The sequence below is a fragment of the Ambystoma mexicanum genome, chromosome 10 (genome assembly GCF_040938575.1).
Source record: "Ambystoma mexicanum isolate Mex_15411 chromosome 10, UKY_AmexF1_1, whole genome shotgun sequence".
Classification (NCBI taxonomy): Eukaryota; Metazoa; Chordata; class Amphibia; order Caudata; family Ambystomatidae; genus Ambystoma; species Ambystoma mexicanum.
The window spans coordinates 498,748,448-498,765,335 of record NC_090932.1 but is presented as its reverse complement, the minus strand read 5'-3'; positions in this window follow the sequence as shown (position 1 = coordinate 498,765,335).

Below are 16,888 nucleotides of genomic sequence, written 5' to 3'. Positions count from 1 at the left end.
AACAAGTGAAGTGAAAAGTAAGGTATGTGCGAGCCTCCAGGGTAGAGGGTGTGCCGAGGCAAGTGCTGAGGATAGACAGACGCTGGGGGGATTCGGTGTGGGAGGTCCAGGCCCCGGGGATGCATAAGGGCCCTGAACAACAAACAAGCAACTGTGAGTTTAGCAGAGGAGAGTGGTGGCAACTACATAGGTAAAGAGGTAAGTCTTGAGTAGCTTCCGGAATTTAAGAAAGTCGTGCTCAAGACGAAGAGGGAGGGGGAGGCTGTTCCAAAGATGGGAGCCAGCTGAGGAAAGAGATCGACCTCCTGCCCTCTGTTTAGCTAAACGCTTTACACATAAAGAGTTGGTGACAGAGGAGCGGAGGTGTCTAGAAGGGGAATATTTAGTAAAAGAGAGTTGCAGATAGTGTGGTCCCCAGCCCCGGAAAGCCTTGTGGATGATACATAGGGATTTGAATTCAATCTGTGAAGCAACCGGGTGCGAGTGAAGAATGTTTAGGGCAGGAGAGATCTGGTCCCTGGGCTTGAGGCAAAGGATAAGTCTTGCTGCCCTATTCTGGATTAGCTGGAGAGGACGCAGAGTGGAAGAAGGACGATTAAGGAGGAGGCTATTGCAATAGTAAAGCATAGTGAGAACCAGAACTTGGGTAACATTGAGCTTCTGGGGCAGGGGGAGAAAAGGTAGTATTCCTTTGAGAAAGAAGAGCAAAAAGTCAGACTTCTTGGCAATGTCCTGAGTGTGAGGGACGAAGGAGAGAAAGGAGTCTAATATAACTACAAGGTTTCTGGCTTTAGAGGAGGGAGCAGGGGGACAGCCCATGGAGGAAGGCCAGAGTGAAGGGAAGAAGTGGGGAGCAGGGGTTGCAATGAGAAGGATCTCTGTTTTGCTGGCATTGAGGCAGAGATCATTGGAAGTGCACCGGCATGAATGCCAGAAAGGCATTCAGGGATGATGGAAGGTGCAAGAGAGTCAGCAGGAAGTTTGAAGAAGAGTTATGTGTGGTCTGCATAACACTGGAAGTTGGGGGAGAATGAGGAGATAAGTAGTGCCAGCTGACAAAAGTAAATGTTAAAGAGCCAGGGCAAGAGGAAAGATCCCTGGGGGACACCACAAGAGGAGAAGGAATTAGGAGAGGAAAAGGTGATAACAATGACTTGAGAGGAGTGGTCAGTAAGGAAGGAGGTCAGCCAGTTCAGTTTCCGCTCCGAGACACCAAGGGTGTCGTAGAGTCTTTGTATGAGGATGGAGTTGTTGACCGTGTCAAATTCAGAGGAGCGATAAAGAAGGATGAGGACAGCTGGGGAGTTGGAATCCAGTGATGTGAGCAGTTCTTCAGTGGTGTTCAGAAGAGCAGTTTCCATGCCTCTGTCATGGCTACTGGGCAGGGACCACTAGTTTCATAATATAAAGGGTCCAGGTGATCCCAGTCCTTGGCACCAGGCTCATGAGAAATTGTGCTCTGCACACTTTATTTCTGGTGCACATGTTATTTCCTCTTCTGCAGGGCCCCCACGTGCATCCAGGTTGGGCGTGGCCATAGGAAAACATTGGGCTGCACGTGCAGCATCCTCTGGGAGTGGCAAGGTGGGGCCACAAGGCGGAGCCAAGGGGGCGTGGCAGGGCCAGGCTATTTAAGCCTTCCCCGCCCACATGCAAGCGCTTTGCGTTAGTCTGCTTATAGCAGCATAACGCTAACTGCCGCCTGAAGCACTCTTGCCTGATTTCAGCAATACCATCGCTTGAAGCACAGCTTACCTGACTCCAGCAACATCATCTCCAGCGTGCATTTTACCTGATTCCAGCAATACCATCGCCTGAGCGCATCTTACCTGATTCTAGCAATACCATTGACCGAGCGTATCTTATTTGATTCCAGCAATACCATTGCTTAAGCGCATTTTACCTGACTCCTGCAATCCCATTGCCGGCAGAGCATCTTACCTGATTCTAGCAGTCATCACAGTCAAAGCGCATCCTCACCTGTTCCGGGCACCTAAGCTACGCGGGAGCTCTTCTTGTCCAGCATCCTCGCAAATCCATCCATCCAGCAACCGCTGGAAGGCCTTGGGATAGCTGCCCTCGTCAGACGTTGCCGGGCCATCCCTGCAGGAGAAAAGGACAAACAAGTTTAGAAACAACATAAAGATTTTACGCTAAGGTTGCATGCAGCACATTTCTCGGGCTTGACCTTAGAACCAAACTTACCTTCTACTTGTGACATCGTAAACTCCTCTGGCCCCCATTTGGACTTGCTTCCAATACCGCGTCTCTGCTGGACCCTTCACCACCTATTGGGGAGAAGGAAATACATTAACAGGGTTACGGACAATAATCATGGAAAAAAGACATTGCAAAAGGATACGGACAGTAATCATTGTTGAGAAACACTTACCTTAAAAGTGGATTAGCTACAGCCAGTCTGTGCTGCCACGCACATGGACCAGTGAAGGGACTAGGTCCATTAAAGGCACCCCTGCAGATGAGAAGCAGGATGGAGAGCTCATCCTCATAAATAAACAGGTGAGATTATATGGGTAAACGCATGCTCTCTTCATTGTGGGCAGCAAGGTTCGAGGGAAATCACAGTCCGACCACAGCATTCTCACAGCCTCTCGTATTCTCTCAGGGGCAGTGCCAGCAACCAGCGCAGCCCATACTACAGGAGCAGGGGAAGAAGCCTGATCCAATGGAACCAAGTCCAGGGAGGGCTCCAACCATGCCCCAACGTCCCCGCATAGACCAGGTGAGCGTAACAGCCTCTAGATGCTGGGAATACAGATTGATAGTTGTGGAGACCACCAACAAGTTCAGTGTGAGAGTTTCTTTGGAACAGGGCCAACTTCTCCAGCAGTTTCCCCAGGAAGGGGGTGATGGAGATAGGGTGGTAGTTGGATGGATAGGTAGGGTCTGCTGACAGATTTTTAAGGAGTGGGCGCACAAGGGATTGCTTGAGGGAGAAGGGGAAAGAACCAGTAGCAAATCAGTGGTTACAGAGATCAGCAAGTGTAGGGGCAAGAGAACCAAAGTTGTCCTTGTTTGTTCCCGGCGAGTGCATTGCAGAGGATCTGAGAGGGAGTAGGGGAGGAGCATACTACGGAAGGGTGGGCTAGTTCCCTGCAGATTTTGAAAAGTTCAGCCGTGTTGTTGGATGTGGCAGATACCCTGATGGCATGGATAACAAGTCTGCTTTGCTATTGGAGCATACTGCATGCCAGTTTGTCAGATGGTGCGCCTGAGGTTGCCACTTCTGTTCCGCATCTCTGCACCTTCGTTTCAGTGCTATAAGTTCAGAGTCATACCAGGTGTTGTGTTTAGAGGCATGTTTCAAGCGGATACTCATGACAGGGTCAAGAATGTGAAGGGTGTTGGTGATGAACAGGTGGAAGTTGCTGAGACCAGTGTCGGTGGTAGAATCTAAGTTGGGGTGCAATGGGAGATAAAGGTGGCAGTGAAGGCAACAGATGACACTCGTTTCAATGGGCGGATGTTTATGAATGAGGTTGGCAAGGCTTTTGGAGGAGAGGTCACAGGGCCATAGTGACCCAGGTCAGAGGAGAGAAGGAGTGGTCTGACCAAGAGAGAGGGGTGACCATGGTAGATACGAGAGGGAGGTCAGAGTGGATGAGGGTGTCCAGAGAGTGTCCAGCAGAGTGGGTTGGACCAGAAGGGAGAATGGAGAGGGATAAGGAGGTGCAGAGGATAAAGAGAGGACACCTGACAGGAGAGCCCAATTGGATGTTAAAGTCCCCCAGTATGTGCATGTTGTAGGAGGTAGAAAGTAAGGAAGAACAGAAATCAGCCCATTCAGAGAGGAACAGGGAGGTAGTGCAAAGAGGCCGGTAAATGGTGTCAATGGTCAGGGTGGAGGAGGGAGAGATGACCAGCTTGCATAGCTGGTTCTCAAAGGAAGAGTAGAGCTGAGTGTTTAAGATGGAAGAGGGTACCACTCAGTGAAGATTTAGGATCTCCCCTGCCAGTACGTGAGGCCATGGCTTGAAAATGATCTTAAAGCCATCAGGTAGGAGGGAGTCAACAGCGGTGACTGAGCTGGTATTGAACCATGCCTCAGTAAGAGCGAGAATGTCAAAATCAGTGTCTTCAAGAAGGAGACAGATGTCCGCAGAGTTTTGGTTGGCTGAGCGGGCATTAAGAGTCGTCAGATGGAGACGGTCAATTCCTTTGAAGGTTTTCTGAGGTAGAGTACAGGGGAGTGGTACTTCAGTCAGAGGGGGAGGGACAGAAGGGAAAGAAGGTGGAGGGCAGGAGAAGGAAGAAAGTTAATGAGGGATGGTAGGATCTGACCAAGAGAAGGAGTTTGGCCTGAGGACCCTGAACCAGAATAGTGCCAGAATGATAGACCTTAATAATGCAACATGAGGAGAAGAAGCATGCCACAAGGACTTCCCATTTGGTGCCACCATTAATGGGAGAGGATGAGAAAGGAGAGAGAGATGAGATGAGGAGTCCATACGTCTGGACAGGGGACAGAGAAGAGGATATCTGTGAAAATCTCTCTGGAATATGCACTGACATAGGTGCCTGCGATGGGAAGGCCAGGATCTGTACCCAGGGTGTCTTTGTTGTGCTTTTTCCTCCAGCTTTCCTGGGAGAGGGATGATAGGTGATAGTGCAGCAATTAGAAAAGATTGCAGAGATGGTGAGAGCAATCTCAGTGGCAGAGGATAGATGTGAGGAGGAAGGAGGGGGGCTGCACTGCACAGTCCTGGGCACTTACTCACAGGTGGTTAAGGAGGGCACAATTACAATGCAAAGAAAAAGGTGAAGTGCAAAAGGATTGCACTGCAGTACACAACCGGAATGCAAGATGGCAAGCCAGAGTACAGACAGTGCACAAAAATGGCTGCGAGATGAAGAACACACCCAACTAGATTCAATTTTAAACCGATTACATGCAGTGTACAAGAATGGATGCGATTTGATTTTAAAATGGATTATAGGCAGTAAACAAAAGATGATGCAAGATGAAAAGCACACCCACCTAGATTCGATTTTAGAACAGATTACAGGCAGTGCACAAAAATGGCTGCAAGATGAAAAGCACACCTCTAGAAAATGGATGCGAGATGAAGAGCACACCCACCTAGATTCGATTTTAAAAGGATTACAAACAGTGCACAAAAATGGCTGTGAGATGAAGAGCACACCCACCTCAATTTGATTTTAATAATTGGATGCGAGATGAAAAGCACACCCACCTAGATTCAATTCTAAAATGGATTACAAGCAGTGCACACAAATGGATGCAAGATGAAAAGAACAAAAGAAGTGGCACAATATATATCCTGTAACAGAGGTCTAGATAATACAGTGCTAACAAAGACTGACACCACTAAGCAATACAAGGTAAACAAGCACACATTCTATATTAGCACCCAGAGGGGTCGGGAGGAGTGCAGCCAATCAGGTTCCTTGGTTTGCGGGCTGATACTCCCGAGCTCAACCCACGTTCATTGGAACCCGTTGACTGCCTCCCCTGCACTGTTCCACCATCTACTTGGCACCCACCATTTACCTTTTTTTTATAATCCCAATCTCCCTACCTAACCACAATTACCTGATTGCGGCGGCGACACTGCTTGCCACAGCTGCAGAAGCTTCACTACTTATCGCTGCCATGTTAATGAAAGATAGGCTCTGTACAAAGCAAATCCTTCTAAATCCAGTGCGGCCATCTTGGCAAAGTATTTCCATTTATTAAACAGAGCCATGCAGCATCCCATTCAATTAATGAAAATACTTTTTTTTAGCGCCCTGTTTCACATTCTAATGGAGTTATTAACCTGTTCCATGTTCTACAATGGGGTGACGTCCTCTCTCAGGCTGTCAGCTCAGGCTGCTGGGCCATTACCCCCTGGTGTAGCCCATGGAACGTTGTAATAATGCCATATTATGTCTCCTGGGTTAGAAGTAGTAACAAAGAGAGAGGGCTTGAGAGCAACACCCCAGGATTTGAGGCATTTGCCTCAAAATGTTTTGCTTTCAATTCTCATAGCAATGATTCCTAAAAAGGGTGAAAGCAGGAATGCAGTTGTCTGCACTTTTGAGAAATGTCTGTCTTGGGTTAATTGAGTTATGCTTAAAGTAGCACTGTAAGATAAAGGCAATTTTTCTGGAGCAATTGGCTTACATTTGAGCTAATTTCCATATCCACAATACCTTGCTGATGTGGCTCTAAACTGGAGGCGTGCTTCCAGCAATGGTTACTTGGTGGGTTTGTGGCATGTGTGACATGGCACAAATGGAATATTGCATATGTCATTTAAAAAACTTTAGTTAAGACATAGTTAAGATGATTCAATTTAACACAACAAAACTTGTGATATTCAGCTGGTGTGGTAAGTGACGACCATCTTAACTCTGAGTCACCCGATAGTTGACTGCATGATGACATTTTTGTATCACATTGTTAATCCATGCTGTGATGTCATGGATGTGCTCATGGGTTTAGCCAAGTGTAGAAGTCTGGGTTAAGATGGTTGTTAGTTCCCACAACCGCTGAATCTCAATGGTTTTGTTACGTTAAATTGCATCATCTTAAACTCTGTCTTAACTAAAGTTTTTTCACTGAATCTCAAGTGCTTTATTATGCTGTATATACTTCGGGGCCCAATGGCCATGGCCTTCTGCTGTTGTCACTGTACATATTGCACCAATTATTTAAAATCGGGAAGGGCCACTGGATATGACCATTAACCCACTCCAAAATAACCAACGAGATCCCACTGGCCATAGCGAGGAACCAGCATGCCTCGAGGTCTACTGGCCATGGCCTAAGTTCATGGCCTTCAGCCATGTCTGCTGTACATGTTGCAGCAAAGATAGAGGGCCTAGTAAATAACAGGTTCCCTCCTCTGTCCAGGATATAAATACTACTGCCGACGCTGAGAGGCCCACAGGCTATTGGTCATTGCCCCCCCATGTTCTCCTTCTTTTATTCCTACAATAATTTATCTCATTGATAGTCGATGGAAACATCAATGCCATCCTGTTTCCCGTGGTGATCATTCCTTGTAATTATTTCTGCAGTAATACAGTGTATGCCGATTACTGCAGTAACACAACATTTTACAATTTCCACACTATATGGAAAACGCTAGAAAATGGAAAAGTCTTCCCTGTCCCCACTGGCACTTAGCACGTGCCCCGATCTTCTTTTTCTAAGACCTCCCACCACCCTTCTTGTGAAAATTCACTCAGGCACTCTTGCTTTCACTCTCTGGTGTGTGTGACACATTTTCTTTTCCGAGGGTGGTTTTTGATATTAGTGCAAGAATATTTTAAGATTCCCATGTGAATCCCCCTGTAAGAGAAAAACATTCTGGCCATAACAGGCTCCCAACCCACCCCTAATTCTCCCACTGCACATGTGGTCGTTTTTTCAAAACCTCTAGTCTGATAAACCACTCCTTTCCCACCTCCAAATGTAATTTTGAACACTATCTTTTTCGGCTTTCCTTGGGATTGCAGCGGAAATTACTTGAATCGAGCAAAAAGAAAAGAGGGGCTTTTAATTTCTGAAATGCCTCTGTGCAATGCACAATGGGACATATATACATGGTGTTTGGGACAATGGGAACCCTCTTCTTAGTTGAATGTTTCCAAAATTACTGGACAGATTTACACCAAACCTATAAAAGGCACATCTGTGAGGCTTTGTGCTCAACTTGTCTTATATGGTGCAAATTCGTCCATCATTTTTCACTCCATGGGTGTTCAATGGACACACCTTTTTCACTATGGGAAATTGAATGTGATTAAGAATTTTGTCGTAATAACCTTTGTAACGGTTAATACATTTTTTCCAGAATTATCAGTTTGGAGGGCCCCGGGCCATAGATTAATTGTGGGAAAAAAAAGTCATTCAAACACATCCAGCAAGCCAAAAGTTATTTGCAATAGAATTTTGGGCTGTGGAGGGGGCATGGTGAAGGGAGAGAGGTGGGGGCGGGTCGGTAACTGACGGCCCATAACAGAAAACAGCACAGTTGAGAAATGTTGCTTAAAATAGTCGACCAAATGTAAAACGACCCAATGAAGGTTGTTTTAATCATGTAGCTACCTTTCAGTTTCCTCCCATGCCTTTACTGGAGGTGACAATGTGGTAGAACCTTGAGGAGGCAGCCAAATACCAGGGCAGCGTCCCCTGGTTAGGGCAGAGGAGTTTTGGGGGGAAAGCCCAGGAAGGGGAGCGAAAGCCCAGGAAAATAGAAGAGGGGCAGGAAGCCCGCCAAACGGGCTGGAATGCCCACGAAATTTAACAAAGGAGGTGGGCGTGTCTGGGGGCTTATAAGCCACCGGGTTACTGGCAGCGTGATCATCACACCCTGAGGACACTGAACCGAGGAAGGAGGTAGCAGTTTTTGCAGTTTTTCAGTGGTCGGAGCAGGCTCTCCTGACGTAAGAACTTGTGCAGCGATCACTTCGTTTGGAGGCAGAAGCAGTGTTGGAGCCACAGTGCCAGGAGGCCGCCATGGGGAGCAGCGTTGCCGCATTGGAAGATGATCGGCTGGCTGAGACTGAAGAGCCACGGACGTGCCAGGAAGCTGGTGGCAGGACTTGGAGTGCAGCGGCAAGTGGGCAGGCATGGTTGCATGGTTGGTGAGCGGATGCAGAGAGAGAGGTTTGCCTCGTTTGGAGGAGTTGCAGCGACCTGCTGATCAGCAGGAGAAGTAGTGCCGGTGGCAAACAGCTGATTTTCGGAAGTAGCATGCATTCAAGGTGAGCAAGGGGAGCGGAAGGGGAGGTTGGAACTACCCGACTTTGTGGCCCTCTCACCACAGCAACGTGGCTTCGCCGAAAGGCGTGAAGCACGTCACGGTGCTAATAGGCTTTTTGGAGTGTGGGAAACATGGGCAGGCAGTGACGCGAGCAGGTCGGCCCAAACTTTGAAAGAGGGTTAGCTACGGGCCACGGCAGTGATATAGTTTTGAGGCCAAGTGTAAACAATTGTGGAACCTTCCAGAGGCCGCGGCGGTGGAAGCAAATAAACGTATTATGCAAGCACAATCAAGCAGCAAGTCAAGTACCGGTTGAGTGACCACGTGGGCTGAAAGCCGCGGTGAGCAGAGCATCCAATAAATGAATTGGAATGACTGATATAGCAAAAACAAATACAGCAAGTTGTAAAAACAAAAGGAACAATAATCCTACGCAGTGCGTGTGCCTCACGGGCCGCTGCCGGGGCATCAGCGTCAATGCAGTGCAGGTGAAGTGCACTGCTCATTGAAGAGTAGATACCTACAAACCTATGCAGTGCATGTGCTTGGAGGGCTGCTGCAGGGCTTCTCAGCAGTCTGAGTGCCGCAAGGTTGCTGCAACAAGCCAGGATGTCCACACAAGGCAGTGGCACACCAGTGTTCTGCTTCCCTGACAATGACATGAAGCAATTTATCATCATGGCAATGATGGCAGCTGCCAGACACAGATCTAATTGGCTGCAGAAGGTGGCGACACAGCTCGATGGGGAAGTGAATGGGACAAGCAACAGGTCACAATCCCCATTATTGTTTCCTAATTACACAGAGGAAGAAGTGAGGCAAGAGATTCAGGCCATTTAGGAAGATGAAACTGGGCCCTGAGAGGAGGAAGAGATGGTATCTAAAAGGAGCAGGACATTGACCGCCAAACCTAAAGCGATCAGGCAGCAGATGGAAGCTGCCAAAAAACGGAAAGCAGCTGGGGACAAAGGCAGAGGGAAAAATCAGGGGCCTGTTGCCAATCTGGCGGCCTTGCCTGCAGAGGTTCCAAGGTGTAGCAGTAGTGCACCCAGCACGCATGCAGCCAGCATGGCGGTGGTGGCATCAGAGGGAGCTTCATCCTTGGAACAAGTTAAAGGTATGGTTATGCAGTGCTTGCAAGCATGGAAAAATGGGTGGAATGGTCAAATGTTTTGTGGAAATGTCAATGCATTTAATGAAGTAGGAAGTCATGAGTCCTTCGTCATGAGTCAAGCCGCTGCATTGCCTTGGGAAATTTCACTAGGGGGGGTCAGTCAGCTGCAGCAGGCAATTTCAATGCCGGCAGGCAATCAGGGGCAAAGTGTGGTGTAGGGTAATGGTACGCAGTATGGTATAGGAATGCCAGGCTTTGCACCAGTACGGGCGTGGGGAACGCCTTAGTATGGCACATTCCTTTGGCATACAAGAAGAGGATTTGGCAGGAGTACTTTGAGATTTTTACCTAGATAGATATGGAACCTGTGGGGCTTGATTTATGCCAGATATCAGAGAAGGAGAGGGAGAAGGACAGGGAGAGGGTCAAGAAAGAAGAGAACATTCACAATTGGTTGGCTGCCGCAGCATTATTTGCATATGAGCAATACATCCATACCGCATATTTGACCTATGGCGGCAAAGCTTGGTTAAAATATGAGAGGGGTTTTAGACTAAAGATGCAGATTCGGGCTGCAATGTCCTGGGATGAGGTGGATGTTACAGTTACATTGAAAACATTGTATCTGTATAGGAGGAGGGGATCCTTTCACAGGCGCTCCTCCTGGAATAGTAGTCCTAGTTATCAGCAGGGGGAGCACGCCAATTGCTGGAAGTTTGAGCAAGAGTACTGCCCCTTTGGCAAAATCTGCAAATTCAAGCATGCATGTGGCAAATGTGCAGGGAATCACAGCACGTCTTAATGCGATGGGGGAAAGAAGAACAGTTGCACGAAACCTAAAGAGAAAGCTAAGCTAAATTGACATCCACTTGCCCACACCTGTACTCCTGCCTAAAGTGATCCCATTCTTGAATATGTACCACAATAGCGCTGATGCAAAACTACTTTGGGAAGGTTTCAGGTGGGGGTTTGTAATCCCGTACAACGGTGCATTAGGGAGCAGGGAATCAGATAATCTAAAGTCAGAATTGAAAATGCCGGAAGTAGTGGCACAAAAAATTGCTAAAGGGATTACGGTGGGTAGGATGGCAGGCCCATTCCCTACCCCACCTTTGAAGATCTTTGTGGTATTACCCTTAGGCTTGCTTCCTAAGAAGGAAGAAGGCCAGTTTCGCCTCAGACAGCACCTATCCTCCCCCAAAGGGGCACCAGTGAATGATGGCATAGCAGAGGAGAGCTGTAGGGTTCATTATGCCACCCATTATGCCACCTATGATGATCCATTAGAACTAGTGAGGTCCACAGGCAGAGTCACACTAATGGGGAAGGCTGATATTGAGTCAGCCTTCAGGCTACTGTCAATTTGCCAGGAAAGCTACCATTTACTGGGTTTCAAGGTAAAGGGCCCCTTCTATTACGACAAATGCTTACCGATGGGTTGCACCATTTCATGCACTTATTTTGAAAAATTCAGCACCTTTTTGGAGTATGCACTGAAGCAGAGGGCACAGGGCGGGGTGGTGATGCACTACCTCGATGACTTCTTGTTCATTGGGAAGGAAGGGACAGATGAATGTGGCGCTCTAATGAACAGGTTCCAGTCATTGATGCAGGAGATGGGGGTCCCCTTGGCTAAGGGGAAGACAGTGGGTCCACTCACATAGCTGACATTCCTGGGAATAGAGATAGACTCAGTTGAGGGGAAGTCACGACTGCCAAGAGACAAAGTGATGAAACTTAAAGAAATGATCAAGGAATTGAGGGGCAGGAGTAAGGCCACTCTGAAGGAGCGCAGTCATTGGTGGGGAATTTGAAATGTGCTGGTAAGGTGATCCCGGCAGGAAAGGTGTTCGCCAGGAGCATTGAACTCAAGACTATTGGCTGCAGCACGCTTCCCAGCATATGCGGCTGGGGGTGGAGGTTAAAGAGGATCTCAAGATGTGGGATGGTATCCTGGATGATTTCAATGGGGTACTACTTTGGGGGAGCAGTGGGCTAGCAGCTTGAAACTGCAGCTTTTTACTACCACGGATTTGGTGCTGTTCTAGGGAACGAGTGGTGCGGGCAGGCTTAGCCGGCGGCATGGCATCAGGAGGGTATTACCAGAGACATCACTTTGCTAGAACTTTTTCCTATTATAGTTGCGTTCAGGGTATGGGGGAGTCATTAACAAATAGAAGGGTTATTCTCTGGTCGGATAACTCAGCTGTGGTTCAAATCATTAATCAGGGGACGTCCAGCAATGTAAGGGCACTTAGGTTGCTGAGGGAGCTGACAACAAGCCTGCTCAAGTTAAACTCCGAAGTAAGAGCACAACACATTTCAAGGGTTAAGAACTTGACAGCTGACTCTCTCTCTAATTTGCAGTAGAAAAGATTTCAGGGGAAGAGTACAGAGGCGAACAAGATGAAGACCCCGTTCAAGGTTAAGTGGTAGGGCATGATTGGGGAAATCTGAGCTCATTGATCTACACAGCCATGGCACTAGGTACAGCAAGGAGGTACAAAGTGTGTTGAGAGAGATTCTTGGCTTTTTAATGAACAATCTTTGACGGAACACCAAAAGGGATCGCCAGTACGTGCCTTTGTCGGATGGGGATGGCGGTCTGGGAAACCAGATCCTGGATATCGTACCATTTGACAGCGATATCACACTACTACAAGCTAGGGAGAAATTCTGATCCCACCAAGGAGCATTACATTGTAATGGCAATGAAAGGTTGGGCTAAGCAAGCAGAGAGAAAGTCCAATGCAAAGTGTCCAATAGATATTGTTAAATTGCACAGTGTAATAGAAACTCTGCATAAGATTTGCCGTAGCAAGGGAGAGAGGGTTTTGTTCATGACAGCTTTCACCTTGGCCTTCTTTGGAGCTTTCAGAGCGAGCGAGCTGGTACCTGAGAATAGAGAGGGATGGGGCTCTGGGTTTTTAAGGCTGGAAGATGTGCAACTATCAAGGGAGCTGATGCTCCTTTATCTAAGGAGGTCTAAAATGGATCAAAGGGAAAAAAGAGAACAGTCACCCTTTGTAGCATCCAGGGGAGCACAGTGTGTCCAGTAGCAGGACTGACAGCTTATCTACAGGAGAGGCAGAAGGCAGGTGCTGGGAAGCCTCTATTTTTGCACTGGGATGAGTCAGCTCTGAGCAGGTTCCAGTTCAGGAGAATGATGGACATGGCCTTGAAAGTCATGGGAGTGACAGGAGGGGTGTTCAGAACCAACTCATTTAGAATCGGGGTAGCTACATCAGCAGCTCGGCTGGGCATGGGATCTGAGGCAATTATGAGAATTGGGGGTTGGAAGTCTGGGTGTTTTAGGAAGTATATAATGCTGGACAAACTGTAGTATTAATGACCCCTTCTCATCTCCCTCCAATTGACAGCAGCCCAAAGGAGGAAACGGTCTGTTTGGGTGGTGGGTCATTCTTTTGTGACTAGGGACAGGGCTAACTGGTCGACAGAAAGAGAGAGGATGACCACGGGCGACTATCGGATCGGTTGGTATGGTGTGCCCGGGATGAATTGTTGGGCAATCATCACAGAACCAATGTATTGATCATCCATCTGGGTGGCAACGACCTGACACAATTTGGGCAGAGTGTCAATGATGAGGGAAATGATGTTCACCTTACAGGAAGTGTCCTCTCATTTGGGTGATAACGAGATCATCTGGTACAAGATCATCCCAAGACAGGAATGGATGGGAGCAAAAAGTAATTTCAGCAGTGGAGAAATTAAGGAGGAAGTTAAATATGGCAATGGGCAAGTTCTGCAGGGGCAGAGGTTTCACACAGGTCAGGCATGGTCTGATCAACTTGAAATCACCTGAGTACTACGAGAAGGACGGGGTGCATTTGTCACCAACAGGCATAGATCTGTTCTTTTGGAATTTGTGCACTAAACTGCTGGAGCTATAAGATATGAATGGGGTGCCACGGTGGGCGTGGACCCACCTTTGGCATGGTGGTGTTTTTTGTGACCAGTGGCACTATACAGACTACTAACGAGCCATAGGAAAGAGGCAAGGGTTTTTGCTCTTTTCACGATCAGCGCACCTTTGAGGCCTAAGCGGCAAGAGCGCTAGAGGTATCGAAGAGGGCTCGGCTTCCCCCGGCAAAACGGCACTCCTCCAGCCCAGGAACACCTTCAGGGGCAGGTGGGGTACAGACAAGAATGGTTGCGGTAGCTTTGGTTTACAATGGACTTGGTTGGGAAAGGGGGAAGCAAGGTTGGACACGGAACAGTCGGCTGGTCGCTGCACCTTCAGAACTATTTTCACAGGGTTTGGTTTGCAGTGTTTTGAAACATGTAGTTATTAGAAATGTTGTGAAAATAAATCTGCAGCCTGTTATGCCAGCAAAGAAAAATGTTGCATTCTGCACCTTTTTTTCCATAAGTGCATGGCAAGGGTAGCGAATGGAATAAGCAAGTATGTTGGTATAATTATGGACAAATGCCCAGTTTAGGCATCACCGGCAGATACTGCGCAGCAATATATTGTTGCAAGTATGTTGGTATAATTATTGTTTTTAAAAAAACACTCTTTGCATTTTTGAAAATAAAAAGAAAATAAGCAGTGAACAGAAAACAGAACTAAATAGTAACAATGTACATTGGTTATCATGGTGTCTCCTCTTTTTCCCACCTCCTGATGTATCCCAAGCCGTCCCATATTTTCTCAAACTTGGGGATCCTCTATTTTTTTATATTACATTGGCCCATGCCGTTCCCTTATCAATCTCCCTTTTCCATGCAGACAACCTTGGTGGATGAGAGTTGATCCAGTGTTAAGCAATATCTCTTCTAGTCAGGATAAAGCCTCTACTCAGAAAGCTTTCAGTATATCTGTTAAGCTCTATATCCACTTATAACCCCACTAGGGCTGCTACAGGGCCACCTTTGATGGGTCTGTCTAGAATCTGCGATTCGTTCTGGAAGATCATTCCCCTCCCCCCACATCTGTGTCTCCCCCCAATGCCATTTGTGTGCTACTTTTTCCCCATATGTATGCGTCTGCCTTTTGAATAAAAGATGCAGTGCAACTATGTATATTGCATCATTCTTCATTTTGAACTTCTTCCCTTGAGATCTCTAGTGCCTCTCTCCGCGCATCTGCTGATATACATCCCAGGTTTCTGCATCCTGTTAAGAGCTCGCTCCGTTACAGGCGACTGCCAATATGGAAACCAGCTATTCTCTGGCTGAGCGAGCTACCACTCACAAGCTCACTAATTAGTGAGTAAGTGAAGTGAAAAGGGGAGTCAGAGTGTGATTGGTAGAATGGGTGTGGTAAGGAGAATGAGTGAGTGCTGTCACATACACACACTTTTGATGGATAGTGCGTGAGAGCGTAATGAGTGAGGTTAGGTTAGTGTGAGCATAGGTGACCCTAGAGGGGGAGAGAAGGGGGGGAATTGCACCCCCATTCGCTGCTTTGCCCCCCTAATTGGTGGCCTGCCCTCCCCACCTCCAGCAAATAACTCTTTACAGTAGCCTTAAATATGCTCCTGTCTCCAGCCGTCATTCCTGCGTTTGCAAGCTGTAATTCCTCTGCCTGAGTTCTTTCTTCTGGCCTGAAAGGGCACCACAGGAATCAATGGGCCATGAATATCATCACTGGGATGGGGGCCATCACTGATAAAAGCAGGCTTTCTACATGCTGGGCACACTACTGCTTTCCAAATGTACATCTTACCCTTGTCTAGACAAAAAGAAAAAAGACGTTTCCAAACCGAAACATGCTCTTAAACTTAAATTCACTTGTTTTCGTTAAAATGTGTTTATTTGTTTGTCGGACTGCCACACAAATATCCTGTGATTTGTGTGCCCCTTGCTTTGTATTTTGTCAAAGGATATATTTCTAAAGCTGTTATATGCTGGCCAACCTCCTTAATCACAAATAAATGCTTCTATTGGGCTGACAGCATTTATTAGGAAATTAAACTGTGGTTCATGGGTGCCATATTTTGATTTTTGCTATGGGGGTAGAAATCTCCCCACCCTCACCCTGAATATAGGCAAACTACCACCCCAACCCATCTCCTGGCCAAACACATTTTATAGCACTTGTTTTTTTTGTTTTTTTAAAGAAATTGCAAAAAGTCATAAGATTAGCTGTCAGTTTAAAAAATATATCATTTTAGCAACAATCACTCCACCTGCTGAGTTACCCTGGTAGTCTTCTACTGTAGGACATGTCTATGGATCCATTAATGTGTTCGAAATCGCTGCATTAACAACAGTGCAGTTCATGTGCATGACTTCAAAGTCAACAGTATTTAATCTCCAGCTACAATTACCCTGTGCTTAGATTCATTGATAGTGTACCAGTGGTGGCTTCTCCATAATAGGAGAAGGGCGATGACCCACGGGCATCCTCGCCCATTTTGGAGGAGCCAAGGAGCCAGCCCAGTGTAAATACTGAGCACTCAGCTAGCTGCTTTTTGCAGCTGAGGGAGCACTCCTCGGCTGACTTGAACTGTCAATGTAAAACATGGGTTCCGTTTGATAGTTTTGTTAGCCAGCTTTGCAGATCCGATGAGCCATGCAAAGCCAGGGACATTTTGCTTCCCCAGTATTGCCCATTGAGAATGCTAGCTGAGGAACTGCATGTTTGTATGTGCGATGGAAAGCACTATTGTGCCTCCTCACACAAGCAAATAGAGCGGGCCACTTCCTCATCAGCGTTCCGACCCTTGCATGCATTTATAGGAGCCAGCAAGCGCTCTTTGATTCCTGCTTCCTGTTCATGCTGCGCAGAAGCTGAAGCACGGGAAGGGAACATCAGGACCTGGGCAGAAGTTAAGTTCATTTAAATAGGCGTGTGTATGTGTGTATGCTTGTATAGTGTGTAATTAGTGAGTGTATGATGATGTGTGTGCATGTGAATGAGTGACTGCATGCTGCATGTGAAAGTTGTGTGAATGTGTCTGCATGTGTGTTTGTACTGGGGGGTGGTTCTTATTTTGGCAGGAGGGGGTTTTGCATCAGCCCAAATCAGCTCCCCGTGAGAGGTGCACCGGAGTGTCAGGGTGGCAGG